Below are 23,898 nucleotides of genomic sequence, written 5' to 3' on the forward strand. Positions count from 1 at the left end.
AAAGTGGAAGTGTGGGAGAAGGGAGTCTTATAGACCCTTGGAAGGTATAGAGTTGCCTTGAAGGATTGTGGTTGGACTCATTCACACTTTTGCTAAAGACCTCTGCACCACAGTGAAAACACAGATATAATAAAGATAGTTTCTGCTAGTATGACTTAGTATTCACAAAGGCTTCTTGAGGTTGGCATTGTTTCTCCTCTTCTAAAATGCTAAGTTGTGATTGTCGGTAAATGGGGGCGCATGGTTTACTTGTGTCTGTTGCTCGGTAGTTTTTCCTTGTTTCCTAACCTCCCTACATGCAGATATTTTTTATTTATGTTTGGCATAATATATTCTACTCTTTTTTTGGCTCTGCTGTCTTTAGAGCCCAAGGTCGAACTGTTTCTTTACTACATGTCAGTCCATAGCAACTATTAACCTAGCACTAAAAATGTCTAATTTTATTGCCATTATTAGTAACAAACACACATGGATACGGCATTGTGCCTTGAAGCCCAAATGTACAAAGACCCAATGAAGTATTGATTTTCAATCTAGATGAAGTGTTGTGCAGATCAGATAGGTTCAACATAAGCTGTATGCATGCTCATGTCTATGACCACATTTTTCTGCAGGTAAGAGTCTGTCAATAAAAAGAAGAAAACTGACTCCAATTGGCAATCAGCATAACCATTGCACCTCCTTTTAAGCTCCATTCTCAGTGACATCACTCAACATTTGTTTCAAAATGGTGGATTTAAGAGTTGTCACAACTACAATTCATAAGAAATTAAACATGTAGATAGAAGAAATCCAGGTTCTACAGTAACTAACTAGCTAGTTTCTGGGCAAAAAAAACTCGAAAGTTGTTGACTGTCATGTTAAGCAATTTTATTACTCAAAAATCACAATTTTTAAGTTTGACTCAAAAATCACACAGTTAAATCCTGATAGCAATGTCACAATCTTATTACTGTTTTATACTTCAAACTACAGGTCACCTAATTGAGCATAATTTTTTTCGCATTGCAAGAGAAATTAAGCTGTCACATTTTCTGCAAAAGTGTATATATGACATACACGTTTATTTCATAAGAAATTTAACAGGAAAAGCATGCGTGCTTCAGATAGAAACATTCATTCTCCATTAGGATTACAAAAATTGGAGATATCTTTACAATTGAAATAATTTTTTTGAAAAAACCAGTCACAGAAAATATCCCTCTTCATTTCAACGGTGACAACAAGAGAGCTCCAGACCTTTTTTTGTAGCTATAAATCTGGCTGGATTTGGTTCTAAAATCCTAGAAAGCTATTAAGAACACATAAACGAATGCACTCTACAGAATGGCTTGATTTTGTTTCAGCACACGGCCCTTCCCTTGAAATTAGCTTGCATGGAAACCAACAAATTAAAATCAAATATTCATGGCGCAGCTGTTTCCTTTGCTTTGATATCAGAAATATCTAGAAGTGGCAACCGATCAGCATCTGGAATTATACTCCAATTCGGTGATGCCACTGCTCTTAACCACCTGAAGTCATCCACATTAGCCCACATTCCAGTTTCATCCTTAAGATCAGATTCTTGAAGCTCTTCGTCAATCCCTCTGTAAAACAATGAAAAAGGAGCAAACCTGACATTGCTAGCATACTCAACTATAGGTCTGCTCCTAACCCTAAGATAGAAGTCCGTATTTACAGTCTGGTGAATCCTAATTTGATGAGATGCAAGCATGAAAGCACAGTTTTCTGCTTCCTCTATAAGCACAGAACCCATAACAGGCCCGGCAAATACCTGGCAGCCCTTCAATTTGTGGATAAAGAGAGCCCTCAACCTACCCCTGATATACACTTTACAATCCACCAAATCGGATAGCGCAAAATCCTCGTCATTGGAAAGATTCATATCCTTTACCACGACTATTCCATCCTTGTTCCTCAACCCTGGGGTATCGCAGACAATAAAACTATCTTTGCCAATAACATTTTTCTCGTTGTTTTCTGTTGGAGATTTTTCCTCAATTATTTTGGGGTTTGGTTTACTGACCTTGTTTCTGAATGAAAACTTCTTTTTTGGCAAAAGTTTACAATTGGCATTATCCAGACGCTCCTTGAGCTCTGCAATGGCGTTACGAGCAGCACGGACTTCGTATGAAGGCAGATAATATGAACCCTCAGCTACTAGCTTTTCGAGGTCAGCGATCTCGGCACTTAGGGTTTCTAATCCGGATTTAACTAGGATTCTTTCTTGACTATCCCCCTTATCAAGATGGTCATCGAGAACCTTATGGATTTTTTGTTTGGTCTGAGAAAATCGTTTCAAAAACGTCTCAACTGATTCAAAGACGGGCGCAGAGAGGATCTCGGACTTACGTGACTGTGATTGCTGAAGGCGGGCGTTGTTAAGATCTCCGAGGTGTTTGAGCATTTCAGTAAGTTTTTTCTCCTGGATCGAAGCCTCTGTTTCTTCCTCGCATCTGAATTTCAGAAGAGTTGGAGCTACATTTGCAGATTCTTGCGTTGTTTCAGCAGATTCCGCCATCGCTGAAACGAGCTTCAGCTGGATTTACGGATCTAAAAATAACGCGCTTCCAATTTGATCTATCTGCAAATTAATTACGAGACCTTTGCAATGAAATTCGAGAGAGTTTTTGAGCTAAATTGGGACTACTAAAATAGGGCGTAAGACTGTTTTTTTCCAATAAGGTGTAATTGTTAAATCCATAGTAATTTATAATTATTTTTATTTATACGTAGTAACATCAATTAACACAAAATTTATACATGAATCAGACTTTAGTACAAGTTTTAGAATCTTAATATTAAGATAGATGCACAGTATTCTTTTATAAAGTTTGTAAGATATTAAAATTATAAATATACTAGCTTATATATACTTATATATATATATATAATGCCGAGAGTTATCCTTCTTGAGGCACCTATTTTAATTTAAATCGTAATGATTTTTTTTGTGTTGGATACAATTTGAATTAAAATAAGTGCCTCGAGAAAGATGACTCTCGGCATTTTATATATATATATATATACAAGTATATATAAGCTAGGCATTATATATATATAAGTATATATAAGCTAGTAGCAGTCACCACGAATATAAAAGATATGATAATAATTTTAATAATATATATATATATATATATATAACAAATAAATTGATACTAATTTTATCAAAAATAAAAAATTAGAATATATATATAAGAGTATATATAAGTATATATATCTAAGTTTAACCCTAACCCTAACTCTAACTATAACTCTATCCCTAACTTTAATCCTCCCCCTAACCCTAACCTTAACCCTTTATAATCCTAAATCTAATGCTAATTCTAACCCTAACCCTAATTCTAGCCCTAACCCTAAGCCTTACTATCTCTAATCCTAACTCTACTTCTAACTCTAAATGTAACCCTAATTTAAACCCATATTCTAACTCTAACCCTAACTCTAACTCCAACTCTATCTCTAACCCTAACCCTACCCCTACCCCTAATTCTAACCCTAACTCTAACACTAACTCTAACCCTAATCATACTCATAATTCTAATCCTAACACTATATATAATGCTAATACTAACCATGAATCAGACTTTAGTACAGGTTTAAAAATCTTAATATTAAGATAGATGCACAGTATTTTTTTATAAAGTTTGTAAGATATTAAAATTATAAATATATTATGTTTCTTGTTAATGATTTCATTTCATAGATTAGTTTTTATTTTTATTTTTTATTGATTCTAATGAAAATTTAATATAATGTTTAAAAAAATGATTTAAGGGAGAGATTGGAAGAATGGATAAATAGCAGTTCTAATCAACATTCTATAAGACATTCATCAAGATTATAATGTAATAATAAGGAAATGTATAAAATGATTGAAATTTGAATGGTTGAAATCGAATCTAAATTTCATCTTTGCTTTAGGTGGAAAAATGATATTTTATGTAATTTAAATTGTTGTAAAGTCTAGCTTCATCTTTATACTCAATTTTTAGTGGTGGACATTAAAAAAAAGATCTAGTTAGAACATAAAGTTTGTTTGCAAATGGGATTTCAAGTAGAGTGGGTCTAACCATGGAGGGAATTTTGTAGTTAAGCATGCTCGAGCTAGAGTAGTAATAGGATGGATGAGGGAAGTCCTTGTGCTTCACCTTTGTGAGCATCACCTAGATCCAATGAGTGATAAGTGCTCCATTCATTCTCATGAGAGAGGGGTTCGTGTGAACCACTACTCATGAATCATGGGTCAATGAGTTTAACTCAAAAATTACACAGTTAAATCCTAATAGCAATATCACAATTAGTGTCTGTTTTAATGGAAATTATGATTAGAAATAATGCTAAACTACTTTTTCAAAAATGGAACAAAATGCATTATCTCATAGAATAACACGAAAAATGATCAGATGTGAGATTTTGTTACATTTTTGCTTTAAAATAGCTCCAGAATCTATGTTTTAAGTTTTCATTGTGATGGCGAAACAAAGACATAGTTTCTTGCACTATCAAGTCTTAGATAATCACCTTGTATCATATGAAATTGTGAGCAATGTTATGGATGAATATCAATCACCAAATCAATGTGTTATTGTGTGTATGATACATTAGTAGAAACCCAAATGATCGCCCTTAAACCCAAATTAGATTATCATGACCCAAAAAGGATGAAGGGATGCTAATGCAAGATCTAGATTCAAAAATGGGGTGATTTAGAAATGAGTTCATTTAATGATAGGATGATAAGACATGTAAAAATGTAAGAAAGGAACTTGTGCAATGATAAAGGAAATGATAACTAACAAGATACAATATTAATTTTGATGTATAAAAGTAAGTGCAAGATGAAACTAGGATGAATGAACTTACCTTGAAAATAAAAAGAGGGGTATTTACTGCTAGTTCTAAATTTGATTGTTGTAGGATAATCAAAATCAAGTAAGGTTTTGGATCTAGAACTCTAAGGCCTACAATTTTTGTCTATGGCAATCCTAGATCCAAAGGATAGTGTCAAAAAAGTTGACTTAGTCCAAGAGAATGTCAAAAAAGTCAACCTAGTCCTTTTGACAACAAATTTGATGAATTTTGTATAGGATTTATAATTGATTTTGTATCTCCCAAATCCATGTCTAAAACACTATAATATGTTCTTCCACACATAAAAGTAGAGAAGGTTGTGGGAATGGACTTACCTTGGCCAAGACCATGTATAGGAATTCATCTTGAAATGAAATAGAAATTGTATAAGGAAAGTAATGTAAACAAGATAGTTGTAAGTATTCACCTTACATAAGAAACCCTCAAGGATGGATGTTAGGATCTGATAAAATCATGAAGATTGTTGTTTGCAGGCTCTAGATGTGGAATCAAGGTTGTCTTTGCAAATGCATAGATCTACACTTGTCAAACCTAGATCTCGAATGAATGTATGCTTGATAGTCTTTAATGGAGAAGGAGAGGAAGGAATGATGAGTGTCGATTTTCTTTCTAACTTCATAATTCCTCTACTTGGCCACCATGGGAGAGAACTTGCATAAATTAGAGACAATTTTGTTTTCTTGAATGGATCTTGAATAAATAGAGATCTAGAGATCTTGAATTGGATGATTGCCTTCAAATCTTGAATCTAGATCCTCAACAAATTTGATTATACTTGCTCTTGAAATTGCCAATAACTTACACTTGAACATGAAAATGGATTGATTACATAATAAAGATATTCAAATTGGGAGGCTTTGATATCCTTTTATACTCATTTTGGGATTTGACATTCTCAAGTTAGGAAAAAATAAAGGTTAGGAAGAAAAACCCCTACATTGGGCCTGGAGCCTGCTTAAACGCATTGCCCTAGGACAAGACTGACTTGGGTGACCTTTTACAAGACATGGTTGACTTAGCCAACCTAGTCCTTACATTATGTAGTTCAAGGTTGGCTCGGGTCTAGGGGAGTGTGATATGTTTTAGAGGAAGAAAATGAAAGATGTGGGAATCAAACATAAAAGACATTAGCATATTGAAATCACCAAAGTGAGACCTAATATGTCCTAGAGCCTCCAATTTAGGTGCTAAATTAATGGGATGGTACATTTAGCCCCCATTTTAGAAGGATGGTGTAGGATCATCTTGGGTTCTTATGCAATCTCGCATCAACCAAAAATATTCCATGTTAATTGTTCATGTTTTTTGTTCGGGGAATGATCCTTGGTGTTCATGTTATTTGTTTATGTGCAATTGTTTACCTAACAAGGACCTTTTTAGACTAACTACCAACATTTCCCTTTGAGATTTGTGACATGGATTAACTACCTCCTATATTATATAAGTCTAGTGGTTATATTAGTCATTAACAAGTCAATCTTTTGGTTAATGACAACCCTAGCTTATAACAAGTGGTATCAGAGCTTGGTCATTGGTTCAAATCTCCTCAGGTAATGCTAAGGGGGGGATTTTTGTACTAACTACCAACATTCCCCTTCGAGATTCATGACATGACTTAACTACCTATCGTGTTCTATAAGTCTAGTGGTTGTATCAGGCATTGTCAAGTCAATCTTTTGGTGCAACGAAAACCCTATCTTCTAATAGATCTATTTTGGATCATCTTCCTATGTTTGTGAAACTTCATTTGATTTTGTTAAATAGTTATCCTTCTATTTTCTCGAAGTGTATTCATTTCCTAGCATATCAATTAACATGTGGTTATTTACTTCTGCAAAGTTCTTGTTGTTTCAAGGCTTTATGAGGCCTTAGGGGTCTCTTCTTGGATCATGCGTGGACCTATTCTTGAACCCACAGATGGTGATTTTCTTAATTATTTGGTCTCTTAATTTTCCTTTGGGATAAGATCTATATTTTGTAACAAATGCACCTATTAGGATGACTTGAGGTCTTGGTGGCTATATATTTGAGATCTAGGGTTAGAGTAGGTAGTGATCTTGATAGTAGAACAAAATAAAATGAATTTGGCTCTGTAACCCAAGGCTTCTAAGCTCATTGATTGTATTTCAATTGTAAATGGATATAACTAGGTAGGTCTTATAGTTGGTATGTTGCAAGAAGATTGTCTCATCTATCTCCATGTATCTTGTGGCATCTTCCATATTTGTGTTGGCTTCCATGTGTATACTCTGAAAGGGTGGTTGGTGAATGTTCTTTGGTTGATTTATACATCTTACCTTGTGTCAGGTGGTATCAAAATGAAGATTAATTTCCTTGCAAAGTTTTGGGATCACAGAGAACCTTGATTGGATTGGTTATAGGGTGGTAGATCTAATTTATAATGTATAACTTATAGAGGGTTGAAATTCTTGTAGGAACTATTGTAAAAATGGTTCAAGATACAATAAATATAGATAATGTTATAATGGACATGTTGAGACAAATTGCATCTAGACTTGAAGCTATTGAAACAACCTAGAGAAGAGGAGTACATCTTGATCATGTTAGTGATGAAGAAGAATTCATTGCACCTAATTTGAAACCTAAAGAGGAATAAGATGGGGAAGGGCTTTTTGGAGATTTATCTAAAGAAAATCCCAGACCTTCCTTTGAACTTTCAAGTTAATGTGGAAAGCTTGATATTGATGCTTTGTTGGATTCGGTCTCTAAGATTCAAAAGTACTTTGATTATGAAAGTATCCCCAAGGATAGAAAAGTGAGGATAATAACTTATAAGTTGAAGGGGCATGCTTCTCTTTCATGGGAACACTTTTAGGAAAATAGATAAAGAAGAGGAAAATAAACGATCAAGACTTGGATGAAAATGGTTGGTAAGCTTAAAAAATAAATTCCTTCCTATTGATTACCAAGTTAATTTGTTGAGAATAATGCAAAACTTGAGGCAAAAAGACATGACTATGAAAGATGACACTGAGGAAATCTATAAGTTGGACATTACATCTAGACATATTTGTTGGCAATTTGGCTAATGTGTAATATTAAGGGTTGTCATTTATGGAAACATATAGTCTATTTTAAGATAGTAGAACTTCTGGTGAATTCTGAAGGTACAATACTTAAACAATTAACTAATTACAAATCAAAAAAAGGCTTCAAGAAACTTATTTTGTTCAGCGTGATTCATTGGAGGCACATGAGATTATACACTTGAAGTTAGGAAGTACAGATAGTGCATGGCATATGTCTAAGACAGCTAAAAGAGATATTAAGTTTTGTATGAATTATGGAGGATATATTAATAGCAGTAACAAGTTAACAAGGTAGAATCGAGTAAAAGGCAATATAATGAATTTTTGGTCAAGGGATTATTTTTTTTTTCCAAAATATTTTCTTAACAAGGTTGGGATGGCATCCTAGATGTTAACCCACACATGGAAAAACTTTATTTGAAGATTTGGTAACGTGTAAGGCACCACAAGGCCAACTTATGAAAAAAATTATATAAAGGAAAAGAATTTTGTTAGGCAAAGTATGGCATTCTATTATAATGATATGATGTTTATTTTGGCACTTTGTATGTTTGATAAAGACACGAATTTGATTCTAGAGCATAACAGAGTAGTTGTCTATACTATTTTGAAGAGGAACTATAAAGATTGGTCAGTTATTGAAGATATCAACACAATGAAATATTTTGTATCTATCTCTATTTATAACATTGTACAATTGTATATGCATGTTTGAGTAGTGGACTCATCTTGCACTTTTCTATCATAACAATAACCCTAATAGGTTTGAGGCTTCTAACAAGACCTGGTCTGCTAATAAGCACAAATACACTATATAGTTGTAATAGACTCCTAACACGTCAATATCTTTCACAAGATACTTTTTATTTGTGGATCATTTTGTGGGTACCACCCCCACAAGGGTTTCCTTAGTTAAAACTAATTGTGTTATGAGGTTCATTATGTAATACTTATGTTTACTTTTAAGTTTGATCATATATGCAAGCTTGAAGATTGTTAATAATATCCATAGTTGGGCTAAAGTTTGTGGAATACTAACTCACCCCTCCCTACCTTTTACCACCCCTCTCAGTATTCACTATTTCCATATTGATGATGAGATTGAAAAGGTTTCTAGATACCTAAATTGACTAAGAACTTCAATTCAAGATGATAATGGTTTTTTGAAAAGGGAAAGTGTTGAAGAAGCATACATTTATGCCTTGAGAGATGAATAAATATTGGCAAAGAAACAAGAACATATAAAAAATTACTAGAGGTGGAATATTTTAGTAAAGTGGAGGTAGATCTTATGGAGAAAGTACCACATCTAATAATACATCTCATGAAGGGGCAAATCAAAATGGAAAGAAGATAAATTTAGCAGAGGAAGAGGTAACTACACTAGAAGTAATTATTTTGGTTACTCTAGGAATAACAATATTGGTAAAGGGGAAGATATATCTTGGTTTAAGGGTGCTTTTTTTTAAGTGTGGTTAAGAAGGACATAGAGCCTTTGAATGTACATTTTTTGGAAAGAAGACAAATTTTTTTTAGCAAAAATGCTTTGGTTCAAGAAAAATCTATTGACCCTCATAATGAACCTACAAAAGGAGAGACCCTAATAATCAAAAAAACTTTGTGGAATGAGAAATTGAATGAAGAACCTATTTCTAGGAAAAGTCTTTTCAAGACCAGATGTAAGATTGAACAAAAAAAATTCAAAGTGATAATTGACATTGGTAGTTCTAGTAATTTGGCAACTAGGAAATTGGTATCTAAGTTGAAATTGTAGAGATTGAGAAACCCTAATCCTTATCACATTACTTGGATCAAGGAGGACCAAAAATTGTTGCTAAGTGATCAATGCCTTGTGAAATTCAAGACTTCAAATTATTATGATGAATTCTTGTGTGATATTTATTCCTATGGATTATTGTCATATTCTTTTGGGAAGATCTTGGCAATATCATATACAAGCTTTACATGATGGTAAATTGAAATAATATAATATTTAGGAAAATGGGAAGAAACAAGTCTTGTTACCTTTGATAGAGAAACTTGAGGAAAATCATTGCATTATAGTTAGAGTCTTCTTGGTTGAAGGAAGTCTATTTGTAAGGACATGAGAAACAAACTTTTTGTTTTGATTTGATTCCTAGGAAGAGTGAGAAACTAGATTAACTTGATCAACATGCACCTAAGGTTATATCTCTGTTAATTGGATTCAAGATATTATTTTAGATTATGTACTTGATGGATTGCCTCCCATAAGGAGTATTAGTCACTATATGGATTTGATACCTATAGATAGTTTTCCTAATAAAGAACCACATAGATTGACTCCTACAAAGAATTAAGAATTGAATAGACAATTTCAATAATTTCTTGATAAAGGTTTGATCAGACAAACTTTGAGTCCTTGTGCAACACGCACACACACACGCATGCGCGCGCGCACGTGCGCATACACACACACACACACACACACAAATCCACTAGAAGGCAAAAACTTCCTGAGGTAAAAATTACTAGCATAACTTAATTTTCTAGACAATAAATTATTCATTTCTCTCTTCTCTCTCTCTCTCTCATGGATCACTTCAGTGCAATATAAAATTTCTTATATTTTATCCTTCATGGTGGTCTTGATATCTCCTCCATGATTCCATAGTAAAATAGAATTTTATATTTGATCAAACTATGGAGTCTTATCTTATCCTTCATGTATGTTCTCACTCTTTTAAATTGACCACTTGTGCTCTTGGAATATATTTCTAAGAATAATATTAGAGGTTTATAAATATCCCCAACAAGATCTCCTTAACCTTAATAAGCATTAGGAAAAAAAAATTGTTTCCATTATCCTTATATATGGATGTGCAAGTTGATATCCTAGTTTGGGGGCATGTGTCCTTTAACTTAGTGATGCTTTACCTCTTTACAATTTTCCCATGACTTTCATCATCTTCTCTCTTTTTTCTACTATATTGTGAGCATGAGGTGGTACTCCCACTAAATTGGGGGCTATATGTATCATATTAAAAAGTAATTAGCCTTCTTGGGTGCTCATTTTTAGCCCCATTTTATCATCTAGGGGTTCCTATGTTTTGTCCCCCAAATCAACATAACTTCTTCAAAAATATATATGTTGGCTCTAATTTCCATTTATTCATCCATTAATATAATTCAATTTCTCTCTCATTACTGTATATGTTTAGGTAGGATTTACATTGAATATATCTTCCTTTACTTTTCTCTTTAACTGGTGCAAAAATTGAGGTAGGGACTAATATTTATGCATATTTTCACTTCAATAAAAAAATTCACTCTTATCCTAGGCCCTATCTTGGTAAATTCAAGACTTAGGTTACCTTTAAATCATTTTTATCACACATCTTTCTAAGTCAACCCAAACCCCTTAAGACTTCACTATTCCTAGCACCAATGCCTTGAAATTTGAACCCTCCTAGTATGCTTTTCCTTGTAGATACCTATAATTTGGAGGGTTTCTTTTGGGAGTTGTGGGTCTGACACAACATTTGTTTATCTTTTTCTCACCTTGTGGAGGCATCCCATTCATAAATTAACCCCAAAATCATTATAAAAGGAAGCATCATCCCTTCATTTTTACATCCATCAATTATATGACATCCACTGTTCATGAGGATTCCTACAAAAAACCTATTGTGCATTCAAAGAGTTCAAGAAATCAAGAAAGCATTCATTTAAGGTCATTCAACACCCACCAAGCATGCATTTCTTTACATAGATCTAGCTTCTTTCACTATAGGATACAAAGATGTTTTATATCAAAAAAGGAGATCTATATCTATCCAAAAAGTCTTCTTCCTCTCTTTCTTCCATAATCCAATATTTTTTTTAAATACAACATTAATCATTCAAGGGTTTGGTTTCATGATTTCCTATTGGGAATTTTTGGAGTCGAATTGATTGCATCAACATTTGTGATCATCTCCAAAGTAGCATAACATCATTGAGGTATATGGTGATTTAGTGTTTTAGATCTAGATTATACTTCCAAATATTTTCTCAATTTTATTCCAAGGTTAATTCCTAAATGTGGGCTTGAGCAAGTCAATCCGATAATTTCTCTTTCTTTCTAAGTGTAGGTGCAGGTTTGTGGAGTTTTACATTCAAATTTGTTGATCTAAAGATACAATATTTTTTGTAGTACTGAGACCTCCATATTTTCTCCTCTTGGATATATATCACCTAGTAAAAGCTACCTATACCAAGTACAAGTCACCCAAAATTGACCTATACCTTTGTCTCTAATGATTTTTATAGTTGAAAGCTTCAACCTTTAGATTTCTATACCTTGATCTACTTCTCATCTCACTAAACTTTGGTAGGGCTTATACATATATAAATTAGCTTTTCTTGATAAATGGTAACTGATCAAGAAAGTATTGTACACTTTTCATATTATGTGGGCTTTGGTGCATCACCACGAAAAAAATTGGTTAACTTGTCAAGGATTTTTTTGAGATGACTTGTCAACTATTTCCCAAGTTTTACTTGTCAAGTATGTTTAGGGTTAACTTATTAAGCTAGCATAAGTTATGTAACATCATATTAGGGTTAGGTTTTTCTAAGGTAAATATATAGCCTCTTGCAACAGTATTGAGTTGTAAGGGAGATTGAAGATTATAATAGATTGAATTTACTAGATAATTTATATTGGACTCACTATTTGGTGGATGTATCCTAAGGATTGAATGAACCACATTAAATTTTTTTTTCTTTTTTTTTCATTTAGGTGTACTTTATTCCTTTGTGATATTGGTTATATTTGCATGTAACTTTTATTTTCTATCTATCTAATCCTAACATCTTCCTCTACTAACCCTCAATGTGAACATGTTACTTCTCTCTAGAATTTAATATCATATATTATATCCCTCTCTTTTATATCATTTTCAAATCCTTCTCTTAGGGAAAGGAAGGGTCATCCAAAACCCTACATTGTGAAGATTATGAATTCACATCCTATCTTGTGCCAATTGGATTTCCTTTAGTATAAGGTTTTGGATCTTCCTATATGCAATCCAATAATTTGGTGAGTGATATATTCTAGCATTTTCCCCCATTTTATATGATACAAAAAATAATTTACAAGTCTTCTAGATGGATCAAAATAGAACGGGCCCTTTAATAAATAATAAGTGAGTTTACTATATCATTTATGATTAGTGACACATGATAGTTACATGTATAAAGGCTTGTTATTTTACAATAATATAATGTTAATGTCACTCAAGAAAGAGAAATAGTAAATATTTTACATTTAGTATCAAACATGTTTGTAATTGTTATCGCCTTGTAATTATATATGAACTTTATCCTATTTTAAAGACTTTGAAAACTTTAATCTCAATTGGGATCGTATTAAACCATTAAATATAGTGATAAGATGTTAAACTTTCATATAAAAATAAGAATATTTATTATGCTTAAAGTTTCACATGATCTATTATTAAAATAAAAATTTAAAAACTAACATGTCATCAATTAAATCATATAATTTACCTTATTGTTTTAAGAGAGGTTTTAAAGAAACTTTACATCTCATTTCAATTAGAACAATATGGATAACAACTAGATTAAAATCAAAGATACTTTATATTACGAGTATGAATTCAACATCAAATTGGTTTAAACTTTATTTCTCTCTCAATGATGAAATAAATTTGGTTGGAAAGAGCAATAAAGAAATTATAAAGCATAAGGAAGAAATAAAAAAGGTAGAAAATTATTGTGCTAAGCCCTAAGGGTCACCTCTATGAGAGTATGATGGGGAATAACGGGATGCAAAATTTAAAAAGACGGAAGGATTCCTAAAGAGACAAAATTATTCTAAAATTTTAAATGACAGTAGGATGTATGAAGAATAATTAAACGAGAGAAAAAATTTCCATGGGTGAAGGATTTTTTTTTAAAATGCATAAGAGAAACAAGAGAATATATTTAAACAATAATGGATAATAACACCAAATAAAGGAAAGCATAAATAACTCGAGAATGAGAGGGAAAATATCATGAAAGGGAAAAATAATTAGAAAATGAAAGAAAGAAAACAAGTTGGTATAATGGTGTAAAATTTCCTAAAGAAAATAGGGAAGTGTGTTAAGGAGGGTGTTGTTTAGTGTGTTGATGTGGGTACAACAAAAAAATTGACTAAAATAAAAATAATGAAAGTCTAGGAAGAAAATAATGTTGTGAAAGAGACAAATGGATGTGAGGTAGAAAATCACCTTGATCTTCTGATATTAATAGTCAATTATGAAATTGTATTATTTGTAAAGAAAGATTTCTCATTTTATAATAAAGAGTTACCTCTAAAAATGAAGCAATATGATGAACATACATCTTCCTCCAAACTAGAGCCACGCCTAGCACCATTAATATTAGATATAAATATAAAAAGAAAATATGAATAAAAAAATAACATGAGCAAACAAAGGTTGTGGATAATGTATACTATGGACTACGATAGTCAAGGAAGTGGTGGTCAAACCATTGAGAAGACAAGTCAAGAAGATACCCTTATACAAACTTAAGAAGTCAACTAGTAGGTAATTTGGAAGAATACAAAATGAACATTGTGAGGAAGATGTCCATATTCAAGGACACAAATGATGTCATGGAACATATTTTCATGTTGGAGTCGATCTAGAAAAGTAGAAATGGAACATGTGATAACACAAAAGTATCAAATTTCGTAGGTTACCTAAATAATGAACCATTACAATTAAGTTTCAAAGAACATCTATAAAATGACAAAGATTTGTTGAAGATAATAATTTCTATAAGTATTTGATTCCTCTAAACTCTCAATAGGAGTCAACAAGTTGAAGGAACTAACCCAATGAGATGACGAATCAATAGATGATTTTAACTAGATATTCAAAGAAGTAATGTGGAGGATGGATGAACATATAAATGACAAAAAAAAAATTAAAAAAAATTGAAGGGTTCCTCTCTATTTCAACTCTAAAGATGAATTTATATGGTAGACATTTAGCAACACACTTAGAATTGGTAACATTGGATTGTTGGGTAAAAATAAAATCTTAGTAAAAGAATGAAAGAAAAGGAAAAAAGATATGGTAGAACAAGTTCAACTTGAAATTGAGAAAATTATAGTTTAGAAAATGATGCAAGTCAAGAAATGAGAACACCTAAATGAGATGTCCAATCAACCATCAAGAGTAAATGCAGGGAAACTATAACATAATGGAGGAAAGAAACAACAAAATTTGATCAATTATACACATCTAATTACAATAAGATTATGACATGTTGGACAATAAGGCCTACTAGATTACAACCTTCAAGAGATATGTGATCTTCATGTGCACAACATCTTGATCTCTAGATTTTTGTACTATGTCCTTATGCTTGATACAACATAGATATTACATATATAATCATTATGACATATAGGTCAACCTAGGAGATTCACACTTCCAAATAACTAAGGAAATATGTTTTAAAAAATAGATCAGACCCCAAGATAGGATCAACAACTGATCAAATAACAAATAAGAATGTGATATCCTAGAAACAGTTTTCCACATTTTCCAAGAATCATCACAAAGAGTCTTAAATGATTGCACATAAGAATCACGCACTTCCTAATGAAATTTAGTGATCGTTCAAGGTGCTAGTAAAGAATACACTACCCAAGAGAAAAACTTTGTCAGATAGGAGTCTAAATGTTACAAAATTATAGGAGAATGATAAAAAAAAAGTCCTCAAAGTTCCACTGGGATTGCAATAGCTAAAACATCCTATCAAAAGACCACACTCATGATCACTTTGATAGGAAACAAGAATATAAAGAACAAACTAAAATAAAATGACACATGATTGCCAAAACCCAAGACGATCTTCCATAAAAAAACCTGGGGTTACTAAGAAATTTATGTCCACATATATACCCATGTCTAACTTGAGTGAAACCAAATCTATCCAACTTAGACTAAGAAATCTAGGAACTGTCTTCAAGCATTCTATTATTCCACTAAACTAAGTATTCCATATTATCCTTTTGTATGACTCTTTTTCCAATTTAGCTATCCAAAAGCCTCTCAACCTCATTCGTTTTCTTCTTCGGATAGTATTTTTCAATAACTAAATCATCAACATGCTCATGGTACTCATTCAAATTAGAAATATTGAATACCAGTGAAGTAACCATATTAGCAAGTAGCTCAACTTCAAAATAATTATCAATGTCAAAGTTCCTCATAATCTTAAATGGTCCATATTTATTTATCTTTATCTTTCTATAGATTCCAAATGGTAACCTATTTTTCTTGAAATGAATCATGTCCTCATCACCCATTGCAAACTCCTTATCTCTCCAATCTCTATCATCTCTATCATTGTATCTTTAATTACTTTGTTATAAGTTAAATTTCACTTCATCATGCAAAGTCTTCATGAAACCTACATAACCTTCTACTTCATCACTTTATTTATCCTCTTGACCAACACTCTTAATTTTGTAATCTTTCTACGATGCATGCTAGTAACAATCTCAAAAGGTGTCTAAGCAATACTCCTATTTAATGAATTGTTATTGGCAAACTCTACTTGAATAAAAACTAAATCCCAATTACTTGACTTGTCTCCAACTAAGAATATTAACAAGGTACTCAAAATTATATCCCCAACCTCTCTTTTTCCATCGGTTTGTAGACAATATGTAGAAATAAACTTCAAATCAACATTCATTTTCTTCCAAAGTATCTTCCAAAAATAGACAAAAAACTATTGTCTCTATCAAAAACAATGCTCTATGGTAACCCATGCAACCTCAAAACTTCCTTGAAAAATAAGTCGGCTATATGTACTACATTTGACATCTTCCTATAGGGTATGAAATGAGTTGTCTTGGAAAATCTATCCACAACAACAAAATAAGAAACAATACCCCTTTGAGTCATAGGCAATCCAAGAACAAAATTCATGCTAATATCTTCCCAAGGTCTACAAGGGATAGGTAATGAATTATAAAATCCCACATTATGATTAAATCTTTTAGTGATCTGAATTTTTTTTCAAATCTCAACAAATTTCTAAATATCCTTATGGATTTGAGGCCAAAAGTACTTCTCACTAGGCCAAGCTCACAGTCTTATCAATACCAAAATTTCCCACACGTCATCCAATATATTTTTCCTTGATTATATTATTCCTCATTGATCTTATAGATATGCAAAACTAAATACCCTTAAACAACATATCTTCTTGAATGAGATAATCAACCCATTTTCTTTGGTTATTGGTCATTGGTTTCGTATAAGCTTTCAAAGATTCTACAAACACATGATCAGTTTCATACTATTAAGTTTGTAGTTACAGACATATTGATATGAACATGAGTTTCATTATTGATGATAATTAGATAAATATTCCTTTATATACATATATTATATATTATATATATAGTATACATATGATTATTTGTTTCATCAATATACTAACTAATGATGTTTAAACCTTGGAGATATATCTCTTCAAGAGACATGTCTACTTCTCTCATACTTATGTGAGATCCAAATCTACATTTGGAACATATCTATAACAATGGAAATATAATTACATTTGCAGAAATGATCCATGTCATTTAACATGGTATCAAAGCCTTTTAAATGCATAGATTCAAGTTTAGAGACTTAGCAGATAATAAACCACAAAGAAGGAGATATACATGTTCACATATTTATGTAATCATAAGACAATCATCATGAAATTTATAAAAGTTTCTATTGATGTACCATATTGTTCAACTTGTTGAAATGCGACTTTAGTTTGATCTTGCCTATTCTATGATAAAGAATGGGAACAAAAGCCAATAAGAAGTCAGAATAGCAGTGACCCGATAATGATTGATGAAATAATTGAAAATTAGTTGATGAAATGAAATAATTGCAGCCAACATTCTACACTTAGCATCATGGAATTTTTGGTTTCATCTTGATGATCATTGTCAATGATGGCAATTTCAAGTAATGTCCAATAAGCATGGACAACATGAATGACCTATTAAGCATTGATTGTGATTAGTCCTTGTCTTTCCTTTTTTTGAAGGGGAGGAGGTGATCTGGTTGATACTTGAGGAATTTTCGAGACTAGTAGGGCTATGAGTCTCTTTTATATGAAGGATATTTTTGTCAGAGATAGAGCATACAAAGAAAACTTTAAAAAAATTAAATAATGATAATGCAGAAGGAAGATAATGTGATGATAGTTATATAAAGGAACAAATTTTTGAAAGAAAACACCAACGACCAAATGAATAGACATGGAGAGATAAAAGATACAATAAGGGAGACCACACAAATTGGAAGTTACCAAAAAAATAAGAGATAAATATATCAAGCCTAGTCACTTCTACATAGCACACATAACATAAAGGATCCAATCGATGGTCAAAGGTAATTTGTAGAGCATGTTAGCATGTAGGAGTAGCATGGATAACCAACTAGACAAAATCAATAGCATGGATTGAACACATAAGACATGGAGAAGTATGAACGAAAAAAAGATCAGTTGCATGTTGCACTTGGGATAATCAAGGAAAGAGGGAAGAATAAATATTGTATGCACACCAAGTCACCTCCCTAAATTAGGTATCATTTGGAAGAAACAAAAATGAAGGTGAAGTATTATTGAAGAATAAGGAAGGACATAAATAGGTAAAGTTAAGACTAAGACTTTCATTTATTACACAGACCAGTGATATATATTAAATTTGGATGAGGCATATAGATATAAGAGGTAGAGGTCTTAGGCACAAAATATAAAGAGTTGCCAAAAAATTACAAATCTATCCCAAATAAAATTACAAGTATTACATAGAAATTTTGTACCGAGAAAGGGGTGTCGAGTAATAAACAACCTAGTCAGTTTTATATATAACAACATCCACCTTTGATCTTAGAAAAGGAACAATGTAGAGAAGAAATATTTAGGGAAAGCAAAGGGTTACCTACATGCATCAATAAAGGTTGACAGGAAGGGGCTACTGTGGTGCTCATATATTTGGGTGGTCCCATTACTTAATTTTTGTGATGGGTTAGTGTCTATTTGAGAAATATATGAGTATTATTCTTAATGACATATGCTTGTGTATATTTCACTATATACAAACAACCCACTCTAATTTAGTAGTGATTAAATATAGTATAATTAATATGAGGTGATCTATCATGGAATATAAAATGATAAAATCAAGACAGAGGGAGATTGAGATTTAGAGGGAGCTTGACATTTCATTATGGGCAACCTTGAAAGAGAGGGAGTGAGATAGAGGATATGATTTAGTCAACCTTTGGTGATCTTTGATCATATTGATTCAAAGAGAGTAAACCATGTTGAGATGTCTTATCCAATTATCAATAAATTGTAGCAATCAAAAGGATTGTAATTCATGCATATACCTTACAACTATGTGATTTTAGTGGGCCTACCCCTTGTGTACATCATGAGAAAGTGGTGAATTCTAAATGATGTCACTTGTATCTGAAGAAATTACTATAAGGATATTTGATTTGTTGTGAGATGTTAATGAAGTTTTAAGAATTCAATTGAACCATCTACAAGTCTCTCTTTGATAAATGAAACTTGACATATGAGTTGTAGAGTCATTCAAGTGGCACAATCATACTCAATCAACATATTGGTGTATTGAGGACGAGTTGTGTTCACTTCTACTATTAAGCTAAATGAATGTTTGGACTTTCAATGGATAAAAAGAGCAAGTTAGAAATTAGAAAGGAGTGATCATATTTGATATAAAAAATTGTTCAACAATATAATAATAAGTGGAAATTTTACATTGTGGGGGGAATAATAGTCAATGTTCCATTCCCAATTTTAGAGGGGAGATGTTCCATTCTCAAACAATTTAAGAATAGAATTATAAATCTTCATGTGTAGATAAGTAGTTTTATTCTTGACATTTATCTCTCTTATTTTTAATTTCTATACATACTATAAAGGTTATTTGCCTTGATCTTTTCCTTTATGGTTGAAGATATTCTTACAAGAAAAGAAAGTTGGTACTTTACACATGCTACCAAATATTGTGTAGACTCAACATAATGATAGTAGCTCCAAAGAATTTGATGATCAAGATGGATAAAATGAGTCTCTCATCCTTGATAATTGAGATTATGAGATTCTTCTACATTAAGAGGAAGTATGATAGTTCTTCGAAGGCAATGCAAGAGCTTAGAAGATTGATACTTAGAGGGAGTCTAGAAATACATATGGGTGACTACATGATGTTGATAGGCCTACTCCTATATATAACATGAGGAAGTAATGACTTATCACCAGAAAATTAGAAAATTGATATCAGATTCAAAGTGAGTTCAATAGGCATTCTTGGGTGAAGAGATTTTCTAGGGAAGTAACTAGAGGACCTGACTTCTGAGGATTGATGTTCAGAGGGACAAATTTTGAAATGTAATCCTTTATAGATGATATCTTCACTATGAGGAGAAGTTCTAAGAGAAATTATTTTTAATGCACTCTTCTCTATGAGAGAGAAGTATGAGGTGAAACCCCTTTGTTCCACCTTCTACTAGTAGCTATGGTTGGTCCACCCTCTAACTTGGTTCATGGTGGATATCATGTGAGTTACTACATGATATTGTTGTAATTATGTCATGAAAGATGAGAAACTTTCATTGATGTATGTAAGTATAGGGGAGTTATTGAAAGGTGGTGATCTTATCAATAACTAGACCTATTATCATAATAGATTACATTAAGTTGTTGTCCCAGCGTGCTAAAAGTTATGATAATGAAAAGAAGGTAAATATTGTAAGGTGGTGATCTTATCAATAGTAGACCTATCTCCTAACACCAAAATTTGTTGGAGAAAGTTTTATCTTGGTTCTTTGGGCTAGGTTTTTTCGGACACCTTGATAACCAACTTATCATGGTTCTTTAGGGTGGATTTTATCGGATGCCATGAAAGTTGTTATGGTTCTTTGGGTCAGATCTTATCGGACACCATAACTTAAATTTATTATATACCCCACTTAAGGTGGTGTTTAAACTTATATTAATGTTATAAAAATTTATTAATTTCCCTCTTTGCTAAAAGAAGAAGTGTTAAGAATTTTAGCCTCTTTGTTAATCATAGCAAATTCCATATATAATATGTGTGTGTGTTGACGAATTTATGTTGATATCCTTAAATATGCCATTCTAGGAATATCATACTAAGATGATAGCTTTTCATATACTCAAGAACATAATATATGTTCTATATCAATCCTTCCTAACTAAGAGGGAGTGTTAAGTTTGTAGTTACAGTCAAATTGATATGATCATGAGTTTTATTATTGATGATAATTAGATAAATATTCCTTCATATACATATTATATATATATATAACATATAAAAATAATGTATATATTATACATACGGTTATTTATATTATTAATATACTAACTAATGATGTTTAAACCTTGGAGACATGTCTCCTTCTCTCATACTTGTGTGACATTCAAATCTACATTTGGAACATATCTATAACAATGACAATATAATTACATTTGCAGAAATGATCCATGTCAATTAACACATACAAGGTCTTCAAATCATCTAACCAAAAATGTCATCTCTCATTGTAGTAAAAAATTTACTTCTTATTCTCAATTCATCAAAAAAATTATTATATTGTCCACTCCTATTGTTCAAAATAAAAGTGAGATTTTGTAAATGCTCAACCTACTTCATGTGTCTCTCATTCAACTTATTCTCACTACCCAAATATTACAAGGATTTATGATTTGTATACAATAAAATTTATTTAGGAATCAAATAATGTCTCCATTTCTTCAAAGCTTCAACAATAGAGAAAAAATTCTCATCATAAACTAAAAACATTTTCTTATAATAATTCAACTTCTCATTGTAAAAAGAAATAGGTCTACCATCTTGACTCAATACTACTCCAATTGAATTTCCAATTGCATCACAATCAACTTGAAATACCTTAGTCAAATCAAGCAAATACAACATAGGTAATGTGATAAGGATTAGGACACTTTATTGTTGGTAATTGCAATTTGTTGACCAACTCCTCTGATGCTATATTATTAGAACTTCCACTATCAATCATCGCTTTGCAACATTTATATGCAATCTTACATCTTATCTTAAATAAATATTTTCCTTAACACATGATCCCCAATAGCTTCCTCACTATGCAAGGTTCTTCTAACCATCAGGTTTGCTCCATCTTGTGGTCCATTCAATTAATTAGATGAATCTTCCTACACAAGTGCATTTTAGCTATTACTACCAAGTTTCATGTTTGAATTAATACACTCAAATTCTTTGTGACCTTCTTCTTCACACTTGAAGCAAGTTCCCTTAAATAATATCTTATCTTCTATATTATTTCCATTTCCTCTTAAATAACTTCTACTACATCTGTATGAACTTTCCTCCTTTTAATGAGAGTTCTATTTGTCATGATTAGTCTTACCTCTATCTGTAGAAGTTTTTGCTACTCTCACCATAAGATATGCCTCTACCTCTAAGGAATCTACCACCTATACCTCTATGCCTCTATTCATGACTTGTTCAACTTCTCTTCTACTTTCAATGCAAATTTGTGTGCATCCTCAATGTTATCAATCGTGAACCACCTAAATTTTTCCTAAATAGAAATTCTCAATTCTTTCAAATATCTAGCAATCATTTCCACTTCACCATCAATGTGTACAAATCTAATATCCAACTAGTAAAATTTCTCAATATAATCTTTCATGGTCATATTAGCTCAAATTCTATAATTTTTTCACCAAAATAATTTGATAATTTCTTGATAATAATTTGGCTTTAAACTTGCTAATCATCTTCACCCCAGTCTTAATCTTTTCTTTTCCTCTTCTTTGCTTATCAGTTTGCAAATGTTCCCACCAAAAATATGCATGTCCATTCAAATTTGTACTTATTGTATTCACCTTCTCATTAACCGATGTATTCTTATACTTAAAGTGTCTTTCTATCTCTTAGATCTAATCTAAAAAGTATCAACATCAAGCTTTCCACCATAATCAAGAGGGTTAAAATGTGGTCTTACACTTAATCTTGTCAAGGGTCTCAAGAATATTTCATCACCCTATTCAAGATTAGGAAATCACTCCTCCACTTTCTCAACTTCATCTTCACTAACATTTTTAATAGGTCCTCCTCTTCTTTAGGTTATCTCAACAACTAAAAATCTATCTGCAATATGTCTCAAGGATCTGTATTTCCTCTTCCACAAACTATCTTTACAACCCTATGTTTATTATAAGTCAAACACAAGGTTGCACCCCTACAACCAAATCAACAAGGTCTGTAAAGATCACAACCTCTATAATTTATAGGTCAAATCAGAGTTTTGGCACCCTACAACCAAATCGCTAGGTTATCAAGGTCCCAATTAAATTAGTTTCCACAAGGAATGTAAAACTAAGCATTGATACAACCTAATGCATCTCAAGGAAGGAGAATCCCCAAAGGATATGTCCAACCAAGAATAAAGAGTAAACACATGGAATCTATAACATAATGAAGAAAGAACCAATATAATTTGATTGATCATATACAGATCCAATGACAATGAGCTTACAACATGTTGGGATACAAGGCCTACCCAGTTGCAATGTTCAACATATATGTGGTCTCAATCCACATTTGACAAGACCTCTAAGTTTTTCTACTATATTCCTTATGCTTAATAAATCATAGATATTACATATATAATCACTATGACACCTAGGTCAACCCAAAAGATTTACACGTACCAATAACAGAGGAAACATATTACAATGAATAGGTCAAACCCAAAGATAGGACCAATAGTTGAGAAAATAGAAATATAAGGATGTTTTATCCTAAATATGGGTCCACACATGTTCCAATAATCACAAAAAAGAG

The 23,898-nt window shown here is 32.0% G+C and overlaps 1 pseudogene across 1 annotated transcript; it reads right to left on the reverse strand.

The window, feature by feature from the left end:
• Positions 1 to 1,030: 1,030 nt before the first annotated feature.
• Positions 1,031 to 2,680, reverse strand: LOC149540052 (tubulin-folding cofactor C pseudogene; annotated as a pseudogene). Its single transcript, XR_016356340.1, has one exon. The product of XR_016356340.1 is annotated as a tubulin-folding cofactor C pseudogene (transcript).
• Positions 2,681 to 23,898: the final 21,218 nt, after the last annotated feature.

Source organism: Cupressus sempervirens, chromosome 9 (genome assembly GCF_028749045.1).
Source record: "Cupressus sempervirens isolate cs-2001-9-10 chromosome 9, ASM2874904v1, whole genome shotgun sequence".
Lineage (NCBI taxonomy): Eukaryota > Viridiplantae > Streptophyta > Pinopsida > Cupressales > Cupressaceae > Cupressus > Cupressus sempervirens.